The sequence below is a fragment of the Pleurodeles waltl genome, chromosome 2_1 (genome assembly GCF_031143425.1).
Source record: "Pleurodeles waltl isolate 20211129_DDA chromosome 2_1, aPleWal1.hap1.20221129, whole genome shotgun sequence".
Taxonomy (NCBI): Eukaryota; Metazoa; Chordata; class Amphibia; order Caudata; family Salamandridae; genus Pleurodeles; species Pleurodeles waltl.
Window position 1 is genome coordinate 66,911,460 of NC_090438.1, and position 12,753 is coordinate 66,924,212.

General features: G+C 43.6%; 1 protein-coding gene across 2 annotated transcripts in view; it reads left to right on the plus strand.

Moving 5' to 3' along the window:
- The window catches only part of OPHN1 (oligophrenin 1), a 449,584-nt gene extending 437,525 nt beyond the window's left edge, over positions 1-12,059 (plus strand). Inside the window, exons 24-25 of one of the 2 annotated variants that reach the window (XR_011199075.1) lie at positions 1,980-2,606; positions 11,226-12,059. The gene's annotated coding sequence lies outside the window, so the exon portion shown is untranslated. Of the gene's footprint in view, positions 1-1,979; positions 3,234-11,225 lie in introns of those variants that run through there. The other variant, XM_069210164.1, reaches the window with a different exon arrangement.
- Positions 12,060-12,753: the final 694 nt, after the last annotated feature.

Sequence of the window (12,753 nt, forward strand, 5' to 3'; positions counted from 1 at the left end):
CCTACGGTGTGCAGGTGCCAGTTAACAATACCCTTTCTGAGTGAGGCCTGGGCCTAAGCTTCTATGGTATACAAGCACCAGTTAACAATACCCTTTGTAAGCAAGGTCAGTGGCCTGAGCTCTTACGCTTTACAACTGCAGGTTACGGTAGCATTTTTGAGCGAGGCTAGTAGGCCTGAGCTCCTACGCTGTACAATTGCCAGTTAACAATACCCTTTCTTAGTGAGGCCAGTGGCATGGGTGCCTACGCTGTAAAAGTCCCTGTTAACAATCCCCTTTCTTAGCAAGGCCAGGGCCTAAGCCCCTATGTCATACAAGTGCAGGTTAACAATCCCCTTTCTTAGCAAGGCCAGGAGTCGGAGCTTCTACGGTATACAAGTGCCAGTTAACAGTACCCCTTCTGAGCGGGGCTAGTGGCCTGAGCTCTTACGGTATACAAGTGCCAATTAACAATAATCCTTTCTGATGGATGTCCAGTGCATCTGAGTTCCTGCGTTGTACAAGTGAAGTTAACAATATCCTTTCTTAGTGCAGCCAGTGGGCCTGAGCTCGTGCGCTGTACAAGTGCCAGTTAAAAGTACCTTCTCTGAGCGATGCCCAGCTCCACAGTTTATGCAGTAATGTGCTAAAGGTTTTGGCACTCTCAGCATCTAGGTCTATTTACACTTCCAGCAATGTTTTTCCAAACCCGCCTTCCTGTCTGTAATCCCTTTTTGCTGTCTGACAGCAAGTTATAGGAAGCCCTTAAGAGAGCAAATGGAAGCCTGCTGTTTGCATTTTAGCAAAGTAGCTCTTGATTACAAAAATTATGTTTCGATGACTAAATTTCTATTAGGCGCATGTCTAGGAATAGACGTGTTCATAGGATGCCTCAGACCCCAAGAGGGTGCCTGACTTGCAAGTGGATACCATTGCCTGCCTTGTCCAGTGGTTAAAGCATGTGCTTTGCTGAGAAATCTCTAGTGCATGAGTAGGCAATGGGGGGGGGGCGGGTGAGTCCATCTGATCCTAGCTCAGAGTCCGTGATGCACCAACCTCACAGCTCCCAAAGGAAGTCACTGGTACCTGCTTTTGTAGCTGGATGGGGTTAGGAATTCTTAGATTCGAGGGAGCAGCACAAACGTTCTTAGTACCACATACACGTTTTGAGCTGCACTGAAATGGTGCTCAGAAAAGCGAATGATTTTGAGTACACAGACTATCTCGAATATCTGTAGATTTCAATCTATTATATGTGAAATATTGTGCTCAGCAATGGATTGTGTTTAGATATCTTGAAATAAAATGGGAAAGGGAGGAAGTGGTTGACCACCCCGCCCCCTCCTTTAGGAGCTCTTTGCTCTGCTGTGAACCCCAAAAATCCCATGCATGCCTGGACTAGGGGAATGTAGGGGCACGTGGTCATTTCAGAGTTTCATTGAAGTACTATTAGAAAGAGAAGGGACTATCATAAACTGATGTGCAGCACCCTAGCAACCCCTCAAAGCAGGCCACTGAAAGCCCGTCACCAGGGCCCTCCTGCCTTTCTTAAGATAAAAGGTTTCCCCGCTCCCTCCTCCTCCGAACCATTGTTGTTGCACTAAGTAAGTACGCCTTCCAAATTGCTTGTGTTTACGCGTAGAGCAGGAGGGGTCCGGGCTAATTAGAAGTATAATTAGGAAAACAAAGATGCTCATTCCAGTCTAATGACCTCTTATTCACATAGAGCCTTTTATTTCTTGGAAGGATGTCAAAGCCTTGCAGATTCATTTGATGTGCTTGGGTTTGTTAAGTGCATCTTTCTTATTACTGTAGTTTCAAAAATTAAAAATACAAATTTCTATTGGGTCCCCAGCAACTTGTCTAAAATCAAGCAGTGCAGTAAGAGATTTGATAACCCAGAGATTTTGGGGCATGAGGTTTAAATGGGACTACACATTTAATCAGATTTGTACCTCAGCGATTTGTGAAAATATTTAATGTAGACTTTTTCGTTTCAGGCACTGAAATTGCTGCCTCCTGGCGGGCTCCAGGGAAAACTTCCTAAACGGATTGTTCCAGGAAGGATTTATTTTTACTTAATGGCTATTTACAGACTCAGTCATTGAGTCCAAATGAAGGAATCATTGAGGGGAAACACAATTTGTAACATCAATGTTTATGGGATCCTGTTTGATTACCTCCGTTTGAGACCTCTGTTGATGGCCATGTTATGTGGAGACGCAAAACTCGAAGATGGATTGGAAAGCGCTGGACAAGCTTTCCAGAGCACTGTCCCACCTGTGACATTATTTCCTTCTAAAAATGATAAGCAAGTGTCTTTCGTAGGACCTACTGACTGATAGCTTGGAGGGAAGGTCTGCACAACTCGCGGCTCTCTAGTGCTTTAATACAACTTGTCCGTTGTTGGATGTCTGTGGCGGTATTTGCAGTCCTTCTTGAACCACAGACAGAGCAGCCAAGCCTGGGCATGGGCAGACGCTAGTGGTTCTGAGGGTGAAAAGTAATTGATTAATGGAGATACTCTGCCCGCTCCAGGTCCTACAAGAATCTGTCAACTCAATCGAGTCGGGGATCACACTTCCAGATATTGACTGCTGCCATTACATGGACCACAAGCCTTTATTGTAATGACGGTGATATTTATTCCGTTCATAAGAATTTATTCCGTTTGTAGAGCCAGTGCTATATGTTTGTTTTGTCCTTCATAAGAAATGTGTCATAATGAAGGCTTTGAGTGCGGAATGATAGGATGTGGATTGCCGCATGACAACAACCACCTAACACACTCTTCATCTACATTTGTCTTCAGTGGATACCCACCACCCGCGCTTGTCTTCTACAAATGCACACATTACTCATGACCCACCTATATCCTTTAGATTTACTTCTGACTAACACTACTTATAGTCTCATCTGACACTCACTTCACCCATTACTTTCTACAAAGAGTGTGTTCTAGAGTGTGCACAGTACGAATGTATTCACTCTTTTATATTTCTGTTCTATACTTCCAGTACTTCCAGCACTAATATATAGATTCATATCTTACACCTTCTGTGTACTTTATTTGCTGTGTACACACAACTCACTCATGTTCTGCAGCTACACATCCTATTCTTAAAATTTACATTGTACAGATTCTTATATCACTCACACTACTTCGGTTTATGTATGGCTGATTTGCCTTAGTCCCTTTCTAGAGATACACTAGTTTATTCTGGTACTTTTCCAAATATATTTTGTGAACTAATTCATACCTCTCAATTTGTTTTCTTTCTCTATAGACATCACTTTCACCTCACTGGCATTGCTTACAATGTCTTTCTATCACTACACAACAAAATTGCACTGCAAATATAGACACCTTACTAGCACAATTTAGATTGTTCCTCTATAGGTACAGACCTCATTGGCACGGCTTACATTGTTTTCACTCTCACTTCTTGCTGTGATCCTCAGGTGAACACCTTGTGGCTTCTGCATACAACGTTCTTCTATGGATACACAAGTCATTGGTACTGATTAAAAGTTTTTTTCTGTGGATACACAACACAGTTACACTCCAATAATACACACCTCCCTGGCACTCCATCCAGTGTTCTGTAGCTGCACAGTGTTTTTCAGTGGATGCATACCACACTGATGCTGCTTGTAATATTCTTCTGTAGATACATATTTCAAATGGCAGTGTTCTTCTATAGCTCTACACCTCACTGGCACTTCATATATTGTTCCTCTCTGGGTACACCCTTCACTCACACTACACACAATGCTCCTCTGTGCACAAATACCCCACTGGTGTTACTTGGGATGTATACACTCCTTCTTGACACTGCTAACAATGCACACCTGACTGGTGCTTGCATTGTTCTGTCATGGATCTGCATCTTATTCTTTCACGGATGCCCATCTCACTGGGGCTTGCATTGTTCTGTCATTGATAGACATCTTATTCTTTCACGGATGCCCATCTCACTGGGGCTTGCATTGCTCTGTCATTGATAGACATCTTATTCTTTCACTGATGCACACCTCACTGGTGCTTGCATTGTTCTGTCATGGATAGACATCTTATTCTTTCACTGATGCGCACCTCACTGGTGCTTGCATTGTTCTGTCATGGATCTGCATCTTAGCGTTTCACTGATGCGCACTTCACTGGTGCTTGCATTGTTCTGTCATTGATAGACATCTTATTCTTTCATGATGCGCACCTCACTGGTGCTTGCATTGTTCTGTCATGGATAGACATATTATTCTTTCACGGATGCACACCTCACTGGTGATTGCATTGTTCTGTCATGAATATACATCTTATTCTTTCATGATATGCACCTCACTGGTGCTTGCATTGTTCTGTCATGGATCTGCATCTTAGCGTTTCACTGATGCGCACCTCACTGGTGCTTGCATTGTTCTGTCATTGATCTGCATCTTATTCTTTGACTGATGCGCACCTCACTGGTGCTTGCATTGTTCTGTCATGGATATACATCTTATTCTTTCATGATGTGCACCTCACTGGTGCTTGCATTGTTCTGTCATGGATCTGCATCTTATTCTTTCATGATGCGCACCTCACTGTGCTTGCATTGTTCTGTCATGGATCTGCATCTTAGCGTTTCACTGATGCGCACCTCACTGGTGCTTGCATTGTTCTGTCATGGATAGACATCTTATTCTTTCATGATGTGCACCTCACTGGTGCTTGCATTGTTCTGTCATGGATCTGCATCTTATTCTTTCATGATGCGCACCTCACTGTGCTTGCATTGTTCTGTCATGGATATGCATCTTATTCTTTCCCTGATGCGCACCTCACTGGTGCTTGCATTGTTCTGTCATGGATCTGCATCTTAGCGTTTCACTGATGCGCACCTCACTGGTGCTTGCATTGTTCTGTCATGGATAGACATCTTATTCTTTCATGATGCGCACCTCACAGTTGCTTGCATTGTTCTGTCATAGATGTGCATCTTATTCTTTCCCTGATGCGCACCTCACTGGTGCTTGCATTGTTCTGTCATGGATCTGCATCTTAGCGTTTCACTGATGCGCACCTCACTGGTGCTTGCATTGTTCTGTCATGGATAGACATCTTATTCTTTCATGATGCGCACCTCACTGGTGCTTGCATTGTTCTGTCATAGATGTGCATCTTATTCTTTCCCTGATGCGCACCTCACTGGTGCTTGCATTGTTCTGTCATGGATAGACATCTTATTCTTTCATGATGCGCACCTCACTGGGGCTTGCATTGTTCTGTCATGGATCTGCATCTTATTCTTTCATGATGCGCACCTCACTGGGGCTTGCATTGTTCTGTCATGGATCTGCATCTTATTCTTTCATGATGCGCACCTCACTGGTGCTTTCATTGTTCTGTCATAGATGTGCATCTTATTCTTTCCCTGATGCGCACCTCACTGGTGCTTGCATTGTTCTGTCATGGATCTGCATCTTAGCGTTTCACTGATGCGCACCTCACTGGTGCTTGCATTGTTCTGTCATGGATCTACATCTTATTCTTTCATGATGTGCACCTCACTGGTGCTTGCATTGTTCTGTCATGGATCTGCATCTTAGCGTTTCCCTGATGCGCACCTCACTGGCGCTTGCATTGTTCTGCCATGGATCTGCATCTTATTCTTTCATGATGCGCACCTCACTGGTGCTTGCATTGTTCTGTCATGGATCTACATCTTATTCTTTCATGATGTGCACCTCACTGGTGCTTGCATTGTTCTGTCATGGATCTGCATCTTAGCGTTTCCCTGATGCGCACCTCACTGGCGCTTGCATTGTTCTGTCATGGATCTGCATCTTATTCTTTCATGATGCGCACCTCACTGGGGCTTGCATTGTTCTGTCATAGATGTGCATCTTATTCTTTCCCTGATGCGCACCTCACTGGTGCTTGCATTGTACTGTCATGGATCTGCATCTTATTCTTTCATGATGCGCACCTTACTGGTGCTTGCATTGTTCTGTCATGGATCTGCATCTTATTCTTTCATGATGCGCACCTCACTGGTGCTTGCATTGTTCTGTCATGGATCTGCATCTTAGCGTTTCACTGATGCGCACCTCACTGGTGCTTGCATTGTTCTGTCATAGATGTGCATCTTATTCGTTCATGATGCGCACCTCACTGGTGCTTGCATTGTTCTGTCATAGATGTGCATCTTATTCTTTCAGATGCGCACCTCACTGGTGCTTGCATTGTTCTGTCATGGATAGACATCTTATTCTTTCATGATGCGCACCTCACTGGCGCTTGCATTGTTCTGTCATAGATGTGCATCTTATTCTTTCATGATGCGCACCTCACTGGTGCTTGCATTGTTCTGTCATGGATATGCATCTTATTCTTTCCCTGATGCGCACCTCACTGGTGCTTGCATTGTTCTGTCATGGATCTGCATCTTATTCTTTCATGATGCGCACCTCACTGTGCTTGCATTGTTCTGTCATGGATATGCATCTTATTCTTTCATGATGCGCACCTCACTGGTGCTTGCATTGTTCTGTCATGGATCTGCATCTTATTCTTTCCCTGATGCGCACCTCACTGGGGCTTGCATTGTTCCGTCATAGATGTGCATCTTATTCTTTCATGATGCGCACCTCACTGGTGCTTGCATTGTTCTGTCATAGATGTGCATCTTATTCTTTCCCTGATGCGCACCTCACTGGTGCTTGCATTGTTCTGTCATGGATAGACATCTTATTCTTTCATGATGCGCACCTCACTGGGGCTTGCATTGTTCTGTCATAGATGTGCATCTTATTCTTTCATGATGCGCACCTCACTGGTGCTTGCATTGTTCTGTCATAGATGTGCATCTTATTCTTTCCCTGATGCGCACCTCACTGGTGCTTGCATTGTACTGTCATGGATCTGCATCTTATTCTTTCATGATGCGCACCTTACTGGTGCTTGCATTGTTCTGTCATGGATCTACATCTTTTTCTTTCATGATGTGCACCTCACTGGGGCTTGCATTGTTCTGTCATATATGTGCATCTTATTCTTTGACTGATGCGCACCTGACTGGGGCTTGCATTGTTCTGTCATGGATAGACATCTTATTCTTTCATGATGCGCACCTCACTGGGGCTTGCATTGTTCTGTCATAGATGTGCATCTTATTCTTTCATGATGTGCACCTCACTGGTGCTTGCATTGTTCTGTCATGGATATACATCTTAGCGTTTCACTGATGCGCACCTCACTGGGGCTTGCATTGTTCTGTCATGGATCTGCATCTTATTCTTTCATGATGTGCACCTCACTGGTGCTTGCATTGTTCTGTCATGGATCTGCATCTTATTCTTTCCCTGATGCGCACCTTACAGGGGCTTGCATTGTTCTGTCATGGTTCTACATCTTATTCTTTCATGATGTGCACCTCACTGGTGCTTGCATTGTTCTGTCATGGATATACATCTTAGCGTTTCACTGATGCGCACCTCACTGGTGCTTGCATTGTTCTGTCATGGATATACATCTTATTCTTTCATGATGCGCACCTCACTGGTGCTTGCATTGTTCTGTCATGGATAGACATCTTATTCGTTCATGATGCGCACCTCACTGGTGCTTGCATTGTTCTGTCATGGATCTGCATCTTATTCGTTCATGGTGCGCACCTCACTGTGCTTGCATTGTTCTGTCATGGATCTGCATCTTATTCTTTCATGATGTGCACCTCACTGGTGCTTGCATTGTTGTCATGGATATACATCTTGGCGTTTCACTGATGCGCACCTCACTGGGGCTTGCATTGTTCTGTCATGGATCTGCATCTTATTCTTTCATGATGTGCACCTCACTGGTGCTTGCATTGTTCTGTCATGGATCTGCATCTTATTCTTTCATGATGCGCACCTCACTGGTGCTTGCATTGTTCTGTCATGGATATACATCTTATCCTTTGACTGATGCGCACCTCACTGGTGCTTGTTTTGTTCTGTCATGGATCTGCATCTTATTCTTTGACTGATGCGCACCTGACTGGTGCTTGTATTGTTCTGTCATGGATATACATCTTATTCTTTCATGATGTGCACCTCACTGGTGATTGCATTGTTCTGTCATGGATCTGCATCTATTCTTTCATGATGCGCACCTCACTGGCGCTTGCATTGTTCGTCATAGATGTGCATCTTATTCTTTCCCTGATGCGCACCTCACTGATGATTGCATTGTTCTGTCATGGATCTGCATCTTATTCTTTCATGATGCGCACCTCACTGGCGCTTGCATTGTTCGTCATAGATGTGCATCTTATTCTTTCCCTGATGCGCACCTCACTGGCGCTTGCATTGTTCGTCATAGATGTGCATCTTATTCTTTCCCTGATGCGCACCTCACTGGCGCTGCTTACAGTGATCTTCTACATCTACACTCCTCTATGTGTAAACACATCACTAGTCCAGCTTAAACTGTGTTCTACACTCATATCACTTACATTTATTTATCTTATACTACTTAAAGGCACTCCCCATACATACTGCATTCATTAATTACTGATGCACCTCAGTAACCCATCTAATGTTTAACTTACACAGACTGTACCTCAATTCACACTCCTCACGAGACACACCATCGCACCTTTAGAATAAACTCCAAAACTTCTCTTTTCTGAATCTTACTTTGCAACTTCTCCCTAAAGACTGAAGGGACATAGGTGAATTTTATTCTTCGTGATATATGGGTCTATTGATGGATTCCTTCACACTTCTGCAGAGTTGCACCTTGCAGTGAGAATTTGTATCTTTTATGAAAATGTGCCTTACTCTCAATGGTTACATTTATCTTTTCAATGCATTACTTGCATGTCTTCATCTTTCTTCTTACGCCCAGTCTGCAGAAAGACTTCCCATTCCCCTCCCTTAAGTTTACATTCCTTGAAAGTCTCTGTTTACACATCTGACATTCGATTCACTCACCTACATGCTGACTTTATAGATATCATTCTCAGATTAGCAACACTCAACTTTTATGTTTATTTTCCAGATTCCTCACTCATGCTTCATACGTTTACTTTCCAAAGGCACTCGCAACTCACAAACATGTACACTTTTAGCCTATATACCAGAAATATTCTTCGCCGTTTTATGATGGCTTTCTGATACACTCCTCACTTGCTCTGCTTAGATTTATGTTTGGAGATACTCTTCAGTAGCTCCTCTGTCCTTTAGACGTACCCTTCACTCACTACCTTGATACTGACTTCCCAGGGATTCTCTTCACTCAGTGCTCTTAAAGTTATTTTTCAGTGACACTCTCCACGCCTCGTCTTACCTATATATACTAGATACACTCCTCGGACACTACTCCCTGGTCTCCGTTCCAAAAACACCTCTTATTCACACTTCTAACAGTTACAGCACACGTGCATGTCTTCATCGCCCCTCACGAAAACTTCTCAAACTTCAGCAAGTGCATTCCTTGACACCCATTCATCTCTCACATCAGCGACACCACATACAGATAAATGTCCTTCATTGGGCACCCTCCTTGCTCACAATACGTGCTCTTAAGTTCCACAGGCCCTCTTCATCACTTACTTCATAAGCTTCTACAAACATAACATGGTACAGACAGACATTGTTCACACTTGCAGTCACTCTGTAGCAAGTACTGTGAAGTAATGTATGGTTGAAAATGTTCCAGCATGGCATCTGGAATGCCTTGTGGACATCTTTGTAAAGATCTTTCTTCTGCATCTAAAGACCTCACCAACACTCCAACCCACCTGTTTCATGTCCTTCGATTTCATGCAAGAAAAAGAGAGGACTCCCACAAGTTGCCTAGATAGAATAGCGGTGTCTCAAAAGTCATAACCAACTGCATAACAACTGGGCAGAGTGTAAAACGGTGTCACAGTGTTGTTCGAGTTTGATTACAAACATAACATGGTGAACAGGAGTAAAAATGAGTCCATTATATTTCATGGTATGAGCCAAAGATCTAGAGCGACTTTCATGATTTTGAGAAATACGGGGGAAACTTGCAAGATCAGTATGGCCGCAGCTGTTGAAATGTGGTCACTACCACATTCCCAGGCAAAAGAATCCTAAGCATAGCATTGACTCTCCCAAGAATTGAAATCGGCCCAGCTATGGACTCTACTTTAGACCTGGCCGCAAAGAAGGGTTGCATTTTTTGTGTTCTTGTGGCCAGTTCATTTAAACACGTAAAACATCTCCCCATCTTAGATAAGTTGCACCGTTGAATCCACATATGCGGACAAGCCATCTTCGCACCCCTGATTTTAGTTAAACTCTCAAACCACTGTTGTTATTCCAAAATTATTTATCCTAAGTTATAATTGCATGTTTTGTAGTCAAGTGATGCTTTTGAGCATACTTTTACAAAGGGCATGGAGATGGGTGGTTTCATTGAGTGAGTATTTTCGGGCTGCAGCCCTGGTGAGGACACAGGAACAAACAAAAAAGAAATACTGCGTCAACGGCATACAGTTAACTAACGGAGACTTATACACTGCCCTTGCAGTTGCATGCACTTGTATTTCGCGGTCTTGTGGTTGCTTACAGTTTTGCCTTTTATAAACCTGCTTGCATCTTTTGAAACGGTCTGTGAGGTGGTCCTCTCTAGGCACTGCCTGCATCCTTTGAAACTGTCTGTGAGGTGGTCCTCTCTAGGCACTGCCTGCATCCTTTGAAACTGTCTGTGAGGTGGTCCTCTCTAGGCACTGCTTGCATCCTTTGAAACTGTCTGTGAGGTGGTCCTCTCTAGGCACTGCTTGCATCCTTTGAAACGGTCTGTAAAGATGAAACGTGTCAACGACATAAGAAGTGACCTCCTCTAGGTTCTGTGAGTTGTGCCGTATACCTGGGTGTGCCATATTTTAGAACTTTTAAGACAAGGTGGAATGGTGTTAAATCGGCTCTTCAGAATCATGCAGTAAGCTACTCCTCCCAGTATTTTAAGCATCTCCTGGCTGTTCGAAGAGCTTTTAACATTTCCCACTTTTACAGTACATTCCTGTTTTGTATTTAAGGACTACCAGAAATGGTTGCACAACATGGAGCTTCTTCGTACTTGTGGCCAGTTTACGTGATTTATCAGGTCGCTATTTCCGTTATACACTTTTAATTACATTATCTAAACAAAACTGCAGTGTGAGAAGTGGTCATCTGCCGACAGTGGTTGCTATGATTTGTGCTCATGTTGTTTGTCGGAGCTCCATTTGTGTTGTCTTGTATTTCAGCCTGCTCCTCCCCACTAGACTCCTTATGAAGAATGATTACGTGTGTGCCCTCCTCTCGGTAGCACATGGTTATGTGACTCACAGCCTCACTCCTGCACGCCGCTGGCCTCCTGCACGTGCCACTGCCATCCTGCGCGTTCCTCTGGCCTCCTGCGCATTTCTCTGGCCTCCTGCGCGTGTCGCTGGCCTCCTGCACTGGTCGCAGGCCTCCTGCATGTGTCGCTGTCATCCTGCGCGGGTCTCTGGCCTCCTACGCGGGTCTCTGGCCTCCTACGCATGTTGCTGGCTTCCCGCACGTGTCACTGGCCTCCTGCGCATGTGTATGGCCTCCTACTGGGAAACAAGGCAGGATTCTATGCTTTGTATTCCCGTGTAGCACTACGCAGCTTCCAAACCCAGAATTAATTTATCCTTGACACTGAGCTGTCAATGGTGATCTGCCACCAGGATCTTCAAAAAGTAAACTGTTTACAAGCGGGGCTGTGTAATTGTTGGCTACATAGAGGATATTTTGCAGGCATAAGGTTTTTAAATGTATTTATGCAGATTGCCTTTGTTAATTAAACCTGTAGGAAATATTTAAGGTGAAGTCCACCCGCTGTGGATGAGACAGTTTTAGTCAAGGCAGTGGCCTCTCTGTGGCACCTGCCCATTATGATGTTAGATTACCCATCAATACAGAATTTAAAGGCACCTTTTTAATGTACATAGTCTGTGAAGTTATATTGTTTCATTTTATTGTCATGTAAAAAACTTGTTTTGTTAGGTGGGCCTTTCTGATGTTTCGCAGATTCTCTACATTGGGAAAAAATGCAAATTATAATGTGAAATTCTATTAAAGTGTCTGTGTCTTTTTTTAATTGCATGAAGCTAATTATTAACAGGTGTATTCATAGTGCTTATATAGTGAGACTTACCTTAAGAACAAGTTTCTTTGCCTTTGTGATATTTGGGTGTGAGATGTTTCTGTGGCCTGTTACCCATTTCTGTATGTTATGTTACCAGTTTTATTAAATACAGTGCTACCTATACTTTAGAGATATTTTCTTACAAACAGGGATTTCAAGTAATTAGGAGTCAGTATTTCATAGTTCTCTCAATCTACCTAAGATTTTCAGATTCTTTGCCAGATATTGTGGCTGGTATGTGAGCTAGGCAGGCAACTTTGTAGAAATATCTCCATTCAATAGGAAGCCAACTTAATGAAATTAGGATGGGGGTCATGCTCCAGAGGTCAAAGGAGTGGCAGCATTTCTAATGGATACTTCTAACCACAGATTCCTCTCTTGAATATTCCACAGCCATCAGACTGTATCCAAAAAACTTCACAGCTCGGCTTCTGCATGACAGTAGGTGATGTCATTGGGCTCTACATCGGCTCCAACGCCCCCCCCAACCAGTAGTGACAGATTGGAGGCGCATATAAGCACCACGCATGCGCTGACGTCAATTCTTTTCTTTCTGTGCTTTCCAGTGCAGATCTGGAGATCAGCTTTCAACTTTCTTTCATCCTTTGACAACCTCTAAA